At 40.6% G+C, this 17,492-nt stretch overlaps 1 protein-coding gene and 1 pseudogene across 3 annotated transcripts in view; both read left to right on the plus strand.

The window, feature by feature from the left end:
* Window positions 1–17,492, plus strand: part of Rnf180 (ring finger protein 180) — a 178,483-nt gene that overhangs the window by 73,167 nt on the left and 87,824 nt on the right. The gene's annotated exons all lie outside the window — the stretch shown is intronic.
* LOC114703315 lies at window positions 1,224–3,430 on the plus strand (annotated as a pseudogene).

The raw sequence follows: 17,492 nt of genomic DNA on the forward strand, positions 1-17,492 counted from the left end.
AGAACAGCCAGTGTTCTTAACCGCTGAGCTATCTCTCCAGCCCCGCACATAGGCTTCTTTTCAGTACTTGCTCATGTCTCCCACCTGGCTTCCCTAAGTTGTAGTTGGAATTTTCTTTGGACTGCCAACCAACTCCCAAATAAAGACAGGGAGACTTATTGTTAATTATGAAATGCTCAGCCTTAGCTTAGGTTTGTCCCACTAGCTCTTTTAACTTGATTTAACCTGTTTATATTCATCTACATTTTGCCTCAGGGCTTTTTAACCTTTCTTTCATTCTGTATGTGCTACTTTCCTGCTTCCTCCCTGCCTGCCTGACTGGCCCTTGGCATCTCTTTTTCTTTCTTCCCTGGGGGCAAAATTCCTCCTTCTACCTACTCTCCCTGCCTGGAAATCCTGCCTGTATCTCTTTCCTTGCTATTTATTGGCGGTTAGCTTTTTAATAGATCAATCAGGTGCCTTAGTCAGGCAAGGTAAAACAGCAGCACACCTCTACATAATTAAACAAATGCAACACATCTTTACATGGTTAAACAAATATTCCACAATGCTAATGCTAATTAGTCTGCTTGTCCGATATTGTTTGTATCCCAGAATTTCTGTGCATAATTTAGAGTTTAGCCAAATTGGGCTCCTTTCTATACAATGAATATTTCCACCTCTTAGCTTTCTCTCATGCTTACTTGCCTGGGTTATTCTTTCACACCCAGAGCATGTTTTTTAAATCCTGACCACACATTGAGGCATTAATGAAAAGAATGGCTTTTTCATGCCATCTTCCATCACCTGTGTAGACAGCAGTAAGTTATCGTTTTATTAGGTATGACTCCCCAAATATGTCCTATTTCTTCTATTACCTATTTCTGTTAAGTAAGGAAAATTATTAAACTAGATATCTTTCAGTCCTCCATGGATGGCATCTGACACAAGGCTTTGGATTGTGATAGTCAAAAGAGAGTTGTTACATGAGTGGATACAGTGTAGGAACTATTTTCTCTGTGTGTGAAGGCAATATACTGACTGTAGAGTTTTGACTAATTCATTCATGGAGTATATACTATGTTAATCTAGCTTTCAAAAGTTTTCAGAACTGTGAGTTACTTAAAACGTGAGCCATCTGACAAGTGAAAAAAAATTCACATTTTTGAAATGGAAAAATGTTTAGGAAATATTTTTATAGTGAGTTATTGGGTGATATGACGATTCTTATAGCTATCCCTTCATTTTATTTGGTTTCTTTTCTTGTCTTATTGAAGTTCATAGACTGTTACTTTGTTTCTATCCTCTACCCAGTCCTTTAAGACTACTGTATTGGTTATATGTGACTGAATATTCTCCAGACATCTATGGGCCTAATCTACTTTAGCCACGGTTTGTTTGTTCCCTGTCATATTGGTCAGTAGTTGGGACTAGCATAAACTGGTCATTCCTTCTCTTGGTCCCACTCACATTGTTGATATCAACTTTCCCACTCTTTCTTGAGAAATGTTTCTTGACCTTAGGTGTTTTGCAGATGTATCCATTGGGACTGAGCTCCACAACTCTGTACTTTGATTGGTTGTAGTTTTCTGTGATTGTTTCCCTCAGTTTCAAAGTGACCTTTCCTTGATAAGGGGTGAGGACTACACAAACTGTACCACCAGGCATGTACTACCAGGCATGATTTCTCTCTCACTGATCAGGTCTGAAGTCCATTTAGAGAGATGTCGGTTACCACCAACCACTCCTGCACACTGAGGGTTATCATTCCATGCTGCTGGTTGCTGTGATTCATAGGTGTCATAACTGGGTAATTGGTTGCTTCCCTTCTTTGGAAGGTTTCATGGAGCCTCCTGCTATCATGAAAGCTACTCCTTAGGAAGGAGGTACGCAGGTCAGTTCCAACTCAGATTTTTCTGGGCCCTGTGTCTGAAGTGAATAGTTTCTTCAGCAATGGGGACTTACTTACACCTCTAGGGGCAACCAAGGACAATAGCAATAGCCTGTAATCTTTTGGGGAGTCTAATGTCAGAAGCTGTACCCATAAAGTCTCACCAACATGACTGCCTAAACATGAGCTGAATAAGGACAACTACAGTAGACATGCCTAAGTGGAATGACCATGAGACCTCAACCCTACACAAAGGACTACAGGCAACTAAGGGATGCTGAGATTGGGAGAAATAGTCTTCCCCAGGAAAGAGCACACTAATTGATTGTCCAATACCAACTGAAAATATATACATACAAGTAACATTATAGAGACTGGGCAGGTTGTATTTAGCAATATAAATGTATATACGTGCACATATATTCATTGAACAGCAACCAATGAAACAAGAGGTTATAGATTTGAAAAAGAGCCAGGTGGAGTATGTAGGAGGGTTTAGAGGGAGGAAAAGGAAGGAGGAAATGATGTTATTATAACTCCTTCCCAAAAAGAAAAAAGTAGGAATAATAACCTATTATACTAAGTTCCCTTTCAACTGGAATAGAAACCGTGACCCGAATAATTTCCTAGTGTTACAAAATTTCCAGGACTAGCTGGAGACCCGATCATAGAAGAATAAGGAAGCTCTGAACCAGGAGTCATGGAAGCCAAACCCAAGCTCTACTACTTTTGTGGCAGAGGCAGGATGGAGTCCATGCGCTGGCTGCTGGCTGCAGCAGGAGTAGGGTTTAAAGAACAATTTCTTGAGACAAGAGAACAGTATGGGAAGTTACAAAAGGATGGGCGCCTGCTTTTTGACCAGGTCCCTTTGGTCGAAATTGATGGAATGCTGCTGACACAGTCTAGATCCATCCTCAGCTCCCTGGCTGCCTAGTACAACTTGTATGGGAAGGACCTGAAGGAGAGAGCCAGGACTGACATGTATACTGATGGCACCCTGGACCTGATGATAATGATCACCTACGTTCCATTTAAACCCCCTGAGGAAAAAAAAAGAGAACTATGCTTTAATCGTGAAGAGAGCTAAAACCCGTTACTTCCCTGTCTTTGAAAAGATTTTTAAAAGACCACAGGGAAGCTTTTCCTGTTGGCAGCCAGCTCAGTTGGGCAGACATACAGCTGTTAGAAGCCATTTTGATGGTGGAAGAACTCAGCCCTCCCGTGCCATTCGACTTCCCTCGGCTGCAGGCATGTAAGACAAGAATCAGCAACATTTCTGCAATTAAAAAGTTTCTGGAGCCTGGGAGTCAGAGGAAGCCACCTCCAGATGACCACCATGTTGAGGTGGTCAGGAACGTCCTGAAGTTCTAGTGGCAGCAGGTGTTAACGAGGCTACAGCAAGGATCCAATCACAGCGTCGCCATAGGCCAGCTACGGAGCAATGCAGAAGCAAAGGATGGATCCCAGGAGTCTTGAGCTGTAGTGGAATATTTTTAAGGGGTGTTACTTTTGTTTATGTTGCATTTGTTTAACTCTATGAAGCTGAGTTACTGTGCCTGTGTAAAACACCTGATGGTCTAATAAAGAATTGGCCAATAGCAAGGCAAGAGAAAGGATGGGTGGGGCTAGTAGCCAGAGAGAATGTATTGAGGGAAAATCTGGGAGGAGAACTAGATCTAGCAGCTAGAGAAGGAGGAGGACTCTAGGGGCCAGCCACCCAGCTACACAGCCAGCCACAGAGAAAGAAGGTAGAGAACAGAAAAAAGCTCAGAGGCAAAAGATAAACAGGTTAATTTAAGGAAAGCTGGCTAGAAACTAAAACAAGCTAAGGCCGGGCATTCATAAGTAAAAAAAAAAAAAAAAAAATCCCAGGACTATTTCAGGAAAATTACTTGGTACAGCCTACATCCAGGGAGAGCAAGCAATAGTATATTAGGGATAAAAGGCCAAACAGATGGAATTTGGCATCCCTGGTGCTTATACAAAGAACACAGGTCAAGGGAACCTTGGTTTCCTCTGTTCAGTGCCTTCCCCACAAAAACTGAGAATTAGATGAGACTTCTGACATGTCTCTTCCTTCCAACTTGTCATTAATTAATAGAAAGTTTCCCTTTCAGTTAAAGGCTAAGGTTTTCTAGGATGATCAGTTACAACAGTGTGATCTTACTCCTTTTTTCCACATTAATTTATCATGCAGAGGATACCACAGTGCATACATAGGGATTGTTTCTCTCCTTCCACTATGCAGGATGCAGGGATTGAACTCAGGTTTTTAGGCTTGGTGATGAGTTTCTTTACCCACTGAGCTTGTCTCGCTGGGCCCTCTTTCTCATAGTCTTGTATGGCTGTCCCTTTCTAAATGGCAGTTGCCTTTTCTTAATATACTTTAATTATAAGTCATATTTTTGTCCAAGAGATTCCTTGAATGACTAGGGAATGGCTTATTTGATAGAGTACTTGCCACACAGCATGAGTATCTAGTTCAGATTCCCAGCACCTACATAAAAGCCAGACCATCTGTAACCCTGATGCAGAGAGGAAGAGGGGAGAGGAGCAGGCAGGTGGGTTCCTGGTGCTTATTGGCTACTCAGCCTAGCAAATCAGTGAAATCCAGGTTCACTGTCTCAAAAGAGACCCTGTCTCAAGAAATAAGGTGGGGAACAATTGAGAAAGGCACTCAGTATTGACCTCTGGTCTCCCCATGCATGTGCCTGTTTGTGCATGTACACCTCCTTGCACAGAGTATGCAGACACATGCATATCACACACACACACACACACACACACACACACACACACACACACACACTCCTTGAAAATGTTGTGACATCATTTAAATGTTCTAAAAGTGTTGTAACACCATTTAAATCCCTTACTATCTTCCCCATGGACCACTCCCCAATGATTTTTGTCTACCACTCTGTCTCTAATTTTTTTTTTGACTTCTGCATTCTCATGAGAAGTGTGAACTTCCAAAGGGACCTACTTCAAGAATAGAGGGATTGGGTTTTTCAGCTTTCTAATCGACCACTTAAAAATATAGTCAAAATTTAAGGTTAGGTAAATTGTCAGCATGATTTCGTTGTTGTTATTTTTGTTGTTGTTTTGAGACAGGCTCTCACTGACCTCAAACTTGTAATCCCCCTGCCTCAGCTTCCCAAGTTCTGAAATTACAGGGGTGAATCCCCACACCTAAGCAAGTATAATGTCTTAAACTTTTTCTCAATTTTTTTAAACTTTTCCCCTTTTATTAAACGGATTCTTCCCTCATACAGTGTAATCTGAATACAGTTTCCCCTCTCTCTACCCAGCTTCTCTCCCATCCAGACCCCACTCCCTTTCTATCATTTATTAGAAAAGAACAGGGAGAAGGAAGATTTTGGATGAGCATGTATGTGCTATTGAAACACTTCAAGATGGCAGAAGGAACAAAGGTCATATTCTGATTACTGAACAATTTGTTAAGTGAGAAACTGGTGCTTATGGCCCCTAAGTAAAATATGCAGTGATGCTGTATAAAAGGAAAACTCGGGAAGGTGAAAATGTATTCAATACAAGTAGTTCAGAAACAAAGCCTAGAAGTATAAGTAAGGGCCACCTAGGTCATTATAAAATTAGACATAAGAATATTCATGAATTCATTTGTATTTGCATAAATGTAACTTCTATATGCAACTAACGGAAGAACCATCTTCCACAAGGACTCTCACAGTCACATGAGCCCACGTTTGTATCAAACCACTTGGCTTTAAAAGAAAGTCGGGATCCTTGAAAATCTTAAGTACAGCTTTGTTAAATACAGCAAACGTAATTGTGGTTTTGAAACACTTGCAAATTGCTTTACTATTGGGGGGAGGGGCATGTGTGTGCCACAGTACATGTAGAGGTCAGAGGTCAACCTCATGTCAGTCCTTGTTTTATTCCTTTATTGAGACAGGATTACTTGTTTGTTTGCAGCTGTGTACCAGGATGGCTGGTGCATTCGTTTCTGGGGATTCAGCTACTCTGTTGTCTCTAATTCTGTTGTCTCTAATCTTATAAAAGGGGCAACACAACTGTGCTCAGGTTGTGGGAATTCTGGAGATCTGAACTTAGGCCCTCATGCTTACAGAGCGTGTACAATCCGACAAAGCCATCCCAACACTTGCAGATCTTTTGATACTACCTTCAGGACCCTCCCCCCAAAAAAATGAATATATAACTTGATCTTCGATGTATCTGGAATTTAACAGACAAAAGTTAAAATACACCTGAAAGAATAGGTTGTTGTACCTGGCTACCATACACCCAACAAATACTGGATCATTTGGACCATCTCTTCAACATGGAAGTCTAGTGGTAGGTCAAGCCCATATGTACTCTGTGGGAAATAAAAGACATAGAAAAGGAGAAAATAGTTGTGTAGAGGGAGCAATTGTTATGGGGAGCATGGAGCAGAAAAACTTTGTAACACGAATCTTAAAATGTCTTATTAATAAAAACCAACCCATAAGCCAGATATTGGGGTGAACGCTGAAGATCAGAGAAACAAAACAAGCCACAGCCAACCTCACCTCACCAATTCCTCAGCTGTTCTTGTTTCCTTAAACTGAAAGTCCTCACTCGAATGGATCTCAGCCAAACTGATGTTCAAAAGCCTAAAAGCTTAAAAAAGCCTCTGTTCCTGGTCCTCATGCCTTATATACCTTTCTGCTTCCTGCCATCACTTTCTGGGATTAAAGGCGTGTGTCTTTCCCAAGCAAAGACATGAGATCTCAAGTGCTGGGATTAAAGGTGTGTGCCACCACACCTGGCTCTGTTCCTAGTGTGGCCTTGAACTCAGAGATCCACAGGCATCTCTGCCTCCCAAGTGATAGGATTAAAGGTGTGTGTGCCACCATTTTCTGGCCTCTGTGTCTGTCTAGTGGCTGTTCTGTTCTCTGACCCCAGATAAGTTTATCAGGGTGCACAATATATTGGGGGACACAATAGCACCACAAACCCTCTTGTCACAGAGGGCAGAATACAATCAAGATATAAACTGGAGCCCTGGAAGGGGAACCAGGGTGACAGCTGTAGGGCTCCATTTCCCTAGAATACTGCTGAGAACGACAGAACCAAACATCTAATGGGCTTAAGGAGCACATTAGGGAACCTGGCCAGATGGCGGTGAGAGGTCTATGGCCCGTTACAGCTGTATTACATTGACTATACGTATTAATTCATGTTCTTCCATGTAAATCAGTGTTGCTCTGACTCTAGGGCCTGAGATGTTCATACATTCAGTATGTCTAAGACTGGCTAAAACAAAAGAATCTGTCTGGCCTTGAAGGTGCTTTGCCATTCTCCAATTTTTTGTTGTTTGTTTTTCTGGTCCAGGGTTTCATGTAGCTTAGACTAGCTGTATTTTTAGAGCAATTACTATTCATGGCACAGTGTAGATACTGAGACAAGTTTTCTGGGGATTAGAAAACCAGAAAATAGAACACCAAGGCAATCTGCTGAGACCCTTAAATAACAGTATCTGCAGAGAGAACCCTTAGTGGAACTAACCCAGAGTGATTAGAGCAATGCCTACTGAAGACACCTGTTTCAAACCTGAATTATCCTAAACCATACTAGTTTAATGTGCGGGGAGCTAGAAGCAGTGTGTGGGGTTCATACACAAGACCCCAGGAGAACTGTCTGCACCCCAGATTGTTGTAATTCTCAAGGAATTTGATATAATTAATCGATTGTTTGCTTTGTTCTTAGAGAAACATGCTGCCCGTAAGTAGAAACTTCCACTTGCCATCTTTTCACATGGTGTTACCATCTCCTCAGAAATAGGCCCTTCAGGTGTAACCCTAGCTTGCAGCCAGGTGGGCAATAGCCTTGGTAAGAGACAGTGAGATTCTTTTTCAAAACAACTTTTCCTCGACTTTTACACAATTTTGTTATGCTTAGTTTCTAAGAACACAAGTCTGTTCTGATAACAGATTTTTAAGTCTACAGTCATTTTTACTGACTGGAAGTACAGTAAAATGTTGTACAGTAAATACTCCAGCACTGACTCATCTTGCTTAACGGAACACCATAGCAATAAAATACATTAATAATGTGTGTTGTCCTCTCCCGTAAGCTGCCAACAGCTGTCGTTCTATGCTCTGATTGGGGGAACTTGCTGGAGGATAGGTGGAATTATACTATTGGCTTCTCTGAATAGCCTACATCCCTTACTATAATGTCTTCAAGGTTTGTTCATTAGTTGAATGTCGATGGACATGATGAACTTTCCTGTTGTCTGTGCAATATGTCAAGTAGGAATAGTGTTGCAATGAACTTTGAGACCTCTTTGAGACGTTGAGTTTAACTGTTGAGAGTATAAATACCCAGAAGTGGACTTGCTGCATCGTATGGTAGTTTCACTTTATAAAACTTTTGGAGGACCCGTATTGTCTCCCAGCTCTACCCCACAGCAGTGTACAAAGCTCATTTATCTCCACCAGCTCATCAGCATTTGCTTTTTTTCTTTTATAACTGCCACCCAAACAGGAATGGGGTAAACTGTTCCTGCGGCTTTTATTTGAATTTCTGTGATGATGTACTAGGCACTCATGTGTCTGTCTTTCTAGAATGTGTATTGTCTTCTGCCTGAGCATGATGAGGGTGTGCATCTTGAACTATTGATTGTAAGAGCTCCTTGTGTAATTGGTTGATTGCCTATAACAAGGTGTGTATTTTACAGATATTTTGTTTCCTATTGCACAGCTTCTCAGCTTGTTTGTTGAATATTTCCTCTGTTACAGGATATTTTCTTTGATTAATCACACATATTTACTTTTATTTTTGTTGTTGTTATGACTATGAAATTATGAACAATGAGCCCCCGTAATTCTGACTGTTCAAGTTATGTCTTTTTCTCATTCTCAAAAAGTTGACATTAGAAATTTTTTTATGGGTTAATTTTACAAAGGTGGCTGTTTTATGGGTGTTGTGTTTATTTAATTTTGCTTTATGAGACCTTATTATTGCTTCCTCTACCAGTTAAACAGAATGGGGTGGGGCATGCTTTAGGGTTATTTTGACCTGTATAGCACAGTTGTCCCACAGCATGGAATTATGGGAATTTCATTACTGGTCTACTTTGTGGCCTGCTATCCATGGACATAGGGCACTGGAAGCACTTGAGAACTTGCTGTAAATAGCCCATCTTTATCCCATTCTGCCCAAGGTTGCAGCATGTATGATAACATGTCCTGCAGGTGGTTCATCTGCTGTGTGCTGCTTTGGGCTACTTTGTTTTCTACTGTTTGAAATCAGTAGACAGCTTACTTTGTGTTTGGTAGTCATTGTTTTTGTTGTATGTTACATTTTTTTTTCTGTGTAAATACTATCTTTTGTTGGGAAATGGGGGGTGGGGGGACGCACGCGCATGCGCCCGCGTACATAAGCATGCTTGCCCACACACCAAAACCAGAACGGAATGGTCTATAGGGCAATTGTCTTAAAGCATTGTGCCCCAATTGAGTTAAAAGCTGTTGTATTGATTGCGGAGTTTTATAGCTAACTGAATTATTAATTTGGCTTCATTTGGCAGGTAGAAAGTTTTAAAATCAGAGATCTTATGACACACTTCTTTCTGGCATAGATCTCTTCTTATGTTTCTCCTAAAGATATGCTAGTGCTGATGAATGTTTTATAATTTACCTGCATTGATATAAATATGTAACTACTATCTTTAAAAAACAGATATCCCATTTTGAAAATGCTTATTTTGTGCATTCTTCTTTCATGGAAAACAAATCTGTACTCTAAATATAAAGCATAATGAAAGTGCTGCTTGGATCATAAGTGTTTGCTAGCCATAACAAATGCCTTCTTAGGTACCACTGTTCCAGACCCTGGGGGAAGTGGCTTGAGTACTATTCACCCATATGCAGGTGTCTGCCAGTGCTTATGCCCAGGAGCCCAGTAGATTTGAATACATTTTCAGAGGCATACATGTCTTGGGTGTATTCTTTCTCCTCACTCCCCTCTCCTCGTGTAGGAAGAGAGATTCGAATAAAAGGGATATTACATCCTTCTACATTAACCATCAACAAGCCAACACACCAGGAGCATTTCAGACTTGGCTTTCTACAAACTGTAACCAATTTTGCACAGTTTGACATATGTAAGGATACTGTACAAATGATATCCTGTTTTTAGAGATCTGAAAAACATACCAGTATAACAAAAGCTTCCTCAGGTATGTCTGTCTTGGTGTCTGGTGTCTGCATGTAGCTGAGGGTAGCTATGAATGCAGAGCAACATGAAATTGAACTTTTAAACATCTTGAGATTGTGTGTGTGTGTGTGTGTGTGTGTGTGCGCGTGTGTGGTTATTGTTGTTATTGGATATTTTGAGTTTGAGCGTGAACCTTGTAGATTATGTCAAGTCACAGTGGTAGAGGGGTGCACATATCTGCTGGTGGCCTTCAGTAAAGTCGGTAAGATCTAATTTATCCAGTGTTTCTAGCACTGTTATATGACAGCATTGGTGAGTTGTGTGCCTGTTGGTAAGAATGTATTTTGTTTATAATAGACTTTGAGGCTCCTCACTCCTAACAGAGTTTTCGCACATGCTGTCCTTGGTTGGTGTGCCTGAACAAGTCCTTGGTTTGAACTTCCCCATGGAACTGTGGCAGAGATACCTCAAAGTTAACTTGGAACTTGCTATGGAGCGCTGAACTTGCTGGGATTATAGGAGTAAGCCACTACACCATTAGTTCACAGCTTCTGCCTGTACCTACTTTTAAAAGTTAGCTTTATTATGATACACCGCCTTCTCTGGTGCCATCCCTGACCTGGCATCCCTCACTCTCTATGCTGTGCCTACACTGGTCTCCTTAGCATTTCTTGTACACACCAAACACTTCTTGTGGCTTCTCCCTCCCACACATGCCCTCTGATATCCCCTTAAGTCTCCCCTTCATTTACCTTGCTATTCGGATATCCCTTCCTACCTCATTTACAACAACTCAAACTTCCTAACGAGTTTCATCTTAAATCGTAGTGATATAGCCATAGTTAAGGATGAGAAAAGGTTGTGCTTTCCTAGAAGTGGCTACTGGTTATGCAGTAGAAGAAGCCAAAGCGTTTCGTTCTTGTGGATTCTCCTATACACCATTAACAGATGTTCTGCCCGTGTTTTCTCCCCCCTGCCTTTCCACTGCCTTCAGCCAGCTATTTCCCTACATATTGTCTGCTGGTAGCAAACATAGTTGCATAAAAATGAAGGCAGTACGGGAGTGCTTCTGGTCTTTCATTTGCTTGAATAACTTTTTTTTCTCACAGTCATGATTTTTATTGATTTTTTTTGGTAATTTCACACCATGCACCCCAATCTCACCCATCTCCCAGTCCCTCCACATCTGCCCTTAACCCTTGTAGTGTTCCCCCAAAGGAACATTTAAACAGAAAGAATAAGAATAAAATAAAGATCAATAAATAAAGTAAGAATATTAATTTAAAAAACAAAAATGAAAAATCAAACCAAAAAAAATCACGTCTCTCCTCTGTCTTTCACACCTTTGCATCCCTTTTCATTTGTCTTAGTGACATTGGGAGATTTTGAGTATCATGCAGTATACCCTTTCATTCAAACACCTTTACTTACAAATAAATGTTCATTGTGTAATGTGTTGTTGGTGAGGTTCAAGACCTCTGGCTTCTGGTACACCATCAATACCGGACCCTCACTATCTTAGTTAGGATTTCTATTGTTGTGAAGAGACACCATGACCATGACCATGCAGCTCTTATATAAAGGAAAATATTTAATTGGCTGGCTTACAGTTTCAGAGGTTTAGTACGTTATCCTCATGGTGGGACATGGTTACATGCAGGCAGACTTGGTGCTGGAGAAGGAGCTGAGAGTGGAGAAGGGCCTACATCTTGATCCACAGGCAACAGGGAGTAGTCTGAGACACTGGGCATGGCTTGAGCATATAGGAGACCTCAAAGCCCACCCCCACAGTGACACACTTCCTCCAACAAGGCCACACCTTCTCCCAAGCCACACATGCTAATAGTCCCACTCCCTATGAGCTTATGGGGGCCAATTACATTCAAACTACCACACTCACCGAATCTCCTCTTGGATCTCCTGCTGTTGCCCTGAGTCATGGAGATCCTTTGGCTGTGGTTCCTCAGGACCAGTTTCTTCACTCACCCCAGCAGGTCATAGATGGGGTGGATGTTGGGGAGTGCCAACTGCCCAGATGACCCAGGCATGGGAGAGCTGGTCCTGCCCCTCATAAAAGAGCTGTCCCCTGCCCTTGGGAAAGCTGGCCCATCCCTCACCACAGGCGTTAGAGAGCTGGTTCTTCCCCTCACCTGACTGACTGCAGTGTCCCAGACTGACCAACTCAGCTACTTCCCAGGCACACATCCAGTGCTTGAATAGCTTTTTTAATGTGGTTGTTTTAATTTCCTGTAGAAATAATATTCTTTAAAGAAAAGCCCTTGAAGAAAGCTCTTGAACTCAGCTTTTTGACAGAAGATGTTCTGAGGGAGTCCACTGACAAAGCTGTGACATTAAAAATTGATGCCATTAAAATTGATTGAAGCTGGGTGTGTTAGTGCACACTTTTAATCCCAGCACTCAGGAGGCAGAGGCAGGAGGATAACTGAGTTCAAGGCCAGCCTGATCTACATAGCAAGTTTTAGGCTGGTTAAAGCTACATAGTGAGACCCTATTCCTGCTCCTCCCTCCCCGCAAATTAATTGAGATGGAAAGGTAGTCTGATTGCATTGTTGAAGTTACTATCTATTGTACCTAGAGGCATGTTCTCTTTGTCCTCTTGTCCCAGGGTTTGAGAAAAGAAACAAGTGAATGGGCATGCATGGGAAACCTGTATCTGCTTACACTGGTCACTGATGCTAAAGTGGTAGAATGAAGGTAGAATGACAGCTAGACATCCTTAGTTTAATGTCGGATCATGGGAGGAGCTGAAGAAGAAAGGGTAGATGTCATGAAATTGTGTTGTACTCATGCATGAAAGCCTTCAAAGTTATTTCAGTTCAGTGAGCCCCATGAAAGCAGGGCTGAGCTGCCATGGCCTGCCTCAGACTCAGGCTAGGTGTCTTGGATCCACGCTTGCATACACATTACTCTGGCCCTCAGGATTTTACCCTCAGACTGCAAGTGTGTCATATTTCCTTGATCCTAATGTTTTGGCAACCGTGAGCCTCAGTGCTGACTTCTCTGGTTCTCCAGTAGGCAAATGGCCTACTGTATGTAGCCTTTGAAGTATCCATAATTAATGAGAGATAGAGAAAATGCAATTAAACAAGAATTAGTATGGCTGCGTAGCTTATGACTGCCTTCCCAACCTCACCGAATGCCATTTTATGCAGACTGAAAAGAGACTCAATATTTAAACAGAAAATTACAGGATTGTATTTACTCCATTTCCAGGTAGAGGAAAGAAGTATTCATGTCTGTGAAATTGCTAAAGAAAAGATTCATATATTAAGCATGTGAATTATAGCTTCACCTCAATTGTGTAGTTTTGGTTCAGTTTCTCAAAAAAGAAAATAGTCATATTATCATTGATACTCGAGATTCATCATGTGTAGCCAAAGAACGTTTTAAAAAGACTAGAGAAGGGTGTGGAACAAGATACTGAAGTAGGATTCCCCACTCATCTTCCTCCCACAGAAATGTCAACCCAGTCTCTCTCCCCTTCCCAAGCCAAGGAAACCATGGATACCTTCCCAACCACCAAGGAAACCGAGAGAAAGAAGTATTCAGTGTAGCCTGACTTCAGCACAGTAAGAAGATAGGTGTTGAAGCGTAGAGCAACCCTTTTCCAACACTTACTGCATTTCCACATCTGTCTTCAAGTTTACATTCTTCTTCTGATCTATTCTACAGTCAGCGTTGGTTCTCTGTTGCATCAGCACCATCCCTGTTCTAATCTGCGGCAGTGTGGTATGGTGAGAGCTAACATCTATGTAGTGGAAAGATCAGGAAACGAATGTAACATGTTACTTTAGACCACAATGTTGGGCTTCCAACTGTGATAGGAACAGGCAGATATCCATGGCCACATTTTCCAGTCTTGTGCCTTTTTATACTAAGCCTTTAGGCCTGAGGTGATACCACTTGGACCACACAACCCTATACTTCAGATTCCCATCAAACTTGATTTCCAGCTCACCCCTCTATTAGACTAAATCCACTGGTCTTCAGCTCTAGTCAGTACCCAGCATCATCAGACTTCTGACCGTCCCCAGTGGCATACTGTCCACAGTGGGCCACAGGCCTGGGCCATTCACCTCTCCCAGTGCCACCTTCTATGGGACTGTTCCAGAAAAAGCTAGTTTGTGAAGACTGGTAGCTACAAACTTCTCAAATGAACAGAAATTAATGCATAGTACAAGGGGTAAAAGCAGTCAGGGAAACAGGCTGTCACCAAGTCTTTCTTGAGATAAAACCCTGAATCAGCCTGGCGGTGGTGGCGCACGCCTTTAATCCCAGCACTCGGGAGGCAGAGCCAGGTGGATCTTTGTGAGTTCGAGGCCAGCCTGGTCTACAGAGCGAGATCCAGGAAAGGCATAAAGCTACACAGAGGAACCCTGTCTCGAAAAACCAAAAAAAAAAAAAAAAAACAAAAAAAAAAAACAAAACAAACAAACAAACAAACAAAAAAAACAACCTGAATCAATGCAGAAGTCAGAAAAAGAACACCTCATTCTGTACTCAAGGAAGTAGGTAAGCAAGCAAACAACAACAAGATAACCCTGAGTGCAAAGTCAGAAGTAATAAAGATGAGAAAAAAAATTATTGAAAAATAATAGCAGTTCTCAATTGGTGGGTCTCGACCCCTTTGGGGGTCACATATTAGATATCCTGCACATCAGATGTTTACATTATGATTTCATAGCAGTAGCAAAATTTCCAGTTATGAAGTAGAAATGAAATGATTTTATGGTTGGGATTCACCACAAAGGAACTGTACTAAAGGATCACAGCATTAGGAAGATTGAGAACCACTGGACTAGAAGATTAGTTAGAATTTAAAAAAAAATGAAGAGGGGATTTCTTAAAGCAAATCATTACTTTGAGAGGAAAAAATAATACTCAAAATTTAAATGAAACAAAGGCAAACAGATAAAGTGTAAGTACAACATTGGAAGGAACTATTACATGTTTTCTTTTTTATTAGTTTTTAGTTAACATATAATTACACCACTTTGCTCCTTTCCTTCCCTCCCTCCAACCTCTTCCATGTCCCGACTCCTCAGATTGATGGCCTCTTCTTGATCATTATTTTTACATAGATATTGCATTCATTTGTAAATATAACCTACTGAGTCCATTTAGTGTGGCTTGTCTGTATCCGACTTCAGAGCCCACCACTTTATAAACATGTATATGCCAACAATTTGGACAACTCACAAGAAATGTATACTTTTGTATGTATTTATATATATATTACATACAATATATATATACATATACATATATATATATATATATATATATATACATACATACATACATACACCCTGCCAAGACTGAAGAATGAAGAATGAGAGGAAGTCTGGACAGACTAATGAGAAAGGAGGTCAAATTAGTTATAAAATGTCTCAAAGACAAGACTTGAACCTGATTGGCCCTGCTGCTGAATTATCCCAAACACTTAAAGAAGAACCAATGACAAAATGGTTTTCTTTTTCAATTCCCTACTAAAAAGTAGAGAATATTATATATGTACTTTACAAGGCTAGGTGACATTAAAATCAGAAAATAATGTACAATTAAGAAAAGTGAAGTACAATGCTCTCACAAACCTACAGGCGAAATACTCAAACTACTGCTAGCAACCCAAATAAAACATTCTGAAAGTTTTTTTTCATGGTCAAAAGGAATTTATCATAGAAATGCAATTGGCTCAATGGATTTAGAATTATAAATGTAATAAAAATAAATGTGATATGCTATAAGGAAGGACAAAATTCTTATCATTTCATTATACACAGAAAAATGGCAAAGTAAGCATCCTTCTTTGACAACGCTCCCAACAAAGTAGATATGGAGAGGATGTACCTTAGTCTAACAAGTGCTCTATGACACCCACAGCTTACATCATGGTTTTTGTAGGGTACTGGAGTTTGATCCCAGGGCCACATGAATACTAAGCTAACATTGTGTTAAAAAAAAAAAAAAACAGAGGTTTTGCCCAGAATAATTAAAAGCACCAAGTTTATAAAGGACAAAATTAAATTATTCTGTTTGCAGACCTCATGATGTTATTGTTAGAAAATCCTTATATTCTAGCCTCCCAATTTGAAATAAGATATGAATTTTGTAAAATAGTAGGTTACAACCATTAAGTACTCAGGGGTGTTTCTGTATACTGGTAGCAGATCACCTAAAAACCATCAAGAAAATCTCTTTTGAAATAGGTGCAAACAACAAAGTGTAATAGTTGGAATAACTTTAGTGAACAGAACCAAATATTTCTACACTGAAGAAAGAAATGGAGGAATCTACAAACCAAATGGAAAGCTAGCCAGTGTTCAGGAACTAGAATAATCAATATAACTGATATGTCTGTACTAACCAAAGTAGCTCAATTAGAAGTGCCAGTGATTCCCCATGAAAACCGAAAACAACACTAAGTTTATATACTCAGTAGTATGTCCCAAATACAGAAGAATAAAATTAGACCTGAACCTCACATAACCAGATTCAACTCAAGAGGATAAAAGACTTCAATGGCGAACTTGCAATTACAAAACTGCCAAAAGGAAACAGAAGAAAGCCAAGCATCATGGCAGGCACCTGCATTTGGGAAACGAAGAGAGGAAGATTGTGAGACTGAGACCAGCCTAGGCTGCAGAGCAAGATGGAAAAGTAAGGTAAAATCACCCTGATATTCTTCCAGGTGTAACTTCCGGATAGAATGCCACATTACAGGCAATATTTATCATTATTTACTTCATGTCAAACTTGTAAAAGAAAACATCAGTACTGTGAAGGAAACAATATGCAGACTGAAGACACAGCCTGGAAATGGGAGAAAATGTTTGCAAGCTCCATGTGATGAGGTGATATCTAAAGTATGTAAGGAATGCTAACAACTTAATAGCAAAAATTACCCATTTTAAAAATTGCCACAATAGACACTTCTAATATGAAACACAACAGATATATGAGAACTGTTCAATGAAATTATTTCAGAATCAGACTAAACTAGAGTAAATATTACTTCATACCTAGGTATGAATATATTTAGTATTGGCAAGGAAGTGGACAAAAAGGACCCTTACAAACTGCTAGTGGAAATGTAAATAGTTTATCTGTTATGGGAAACAGCATGGAAGCCCTCTAAAAATTACAAATAAAATACAGCCCTACTGTTGTGTGTCTATCTCAAGGAAATAACTCAGCATGACACGTCAGTTGCTGTGCTCCCATATTTATTGCTGCACTGTTCATAGTAGCTAGGATATCACATCAATCAACTTGTTTGTCAGTGGGTAAGGGACAAAGAATGTGGGGATGGTGGAGAGATGGCTCGGGAGTTAAGACCATTGGCTGCTCTGGGTTTGAGTCCCAGTACCCACATGAGAGTTCACAGCTGTGTGTAACTCCAGGCTCAGGGAAT

This window comes from Peromyscus leucopus, chromosome 11, assembly GCF_004664715.2.
Source record: "Peromyscus leucopus breed LL Stock chromosome 11, UCI_PerLeu_2.1, whole genome shotgun sequence".
NCBI lineage: Eukaryota > Metazoa > Chordata > Mammalia > Rodentia > Cricetidae > Peromyscus > Peromyscus leucopus.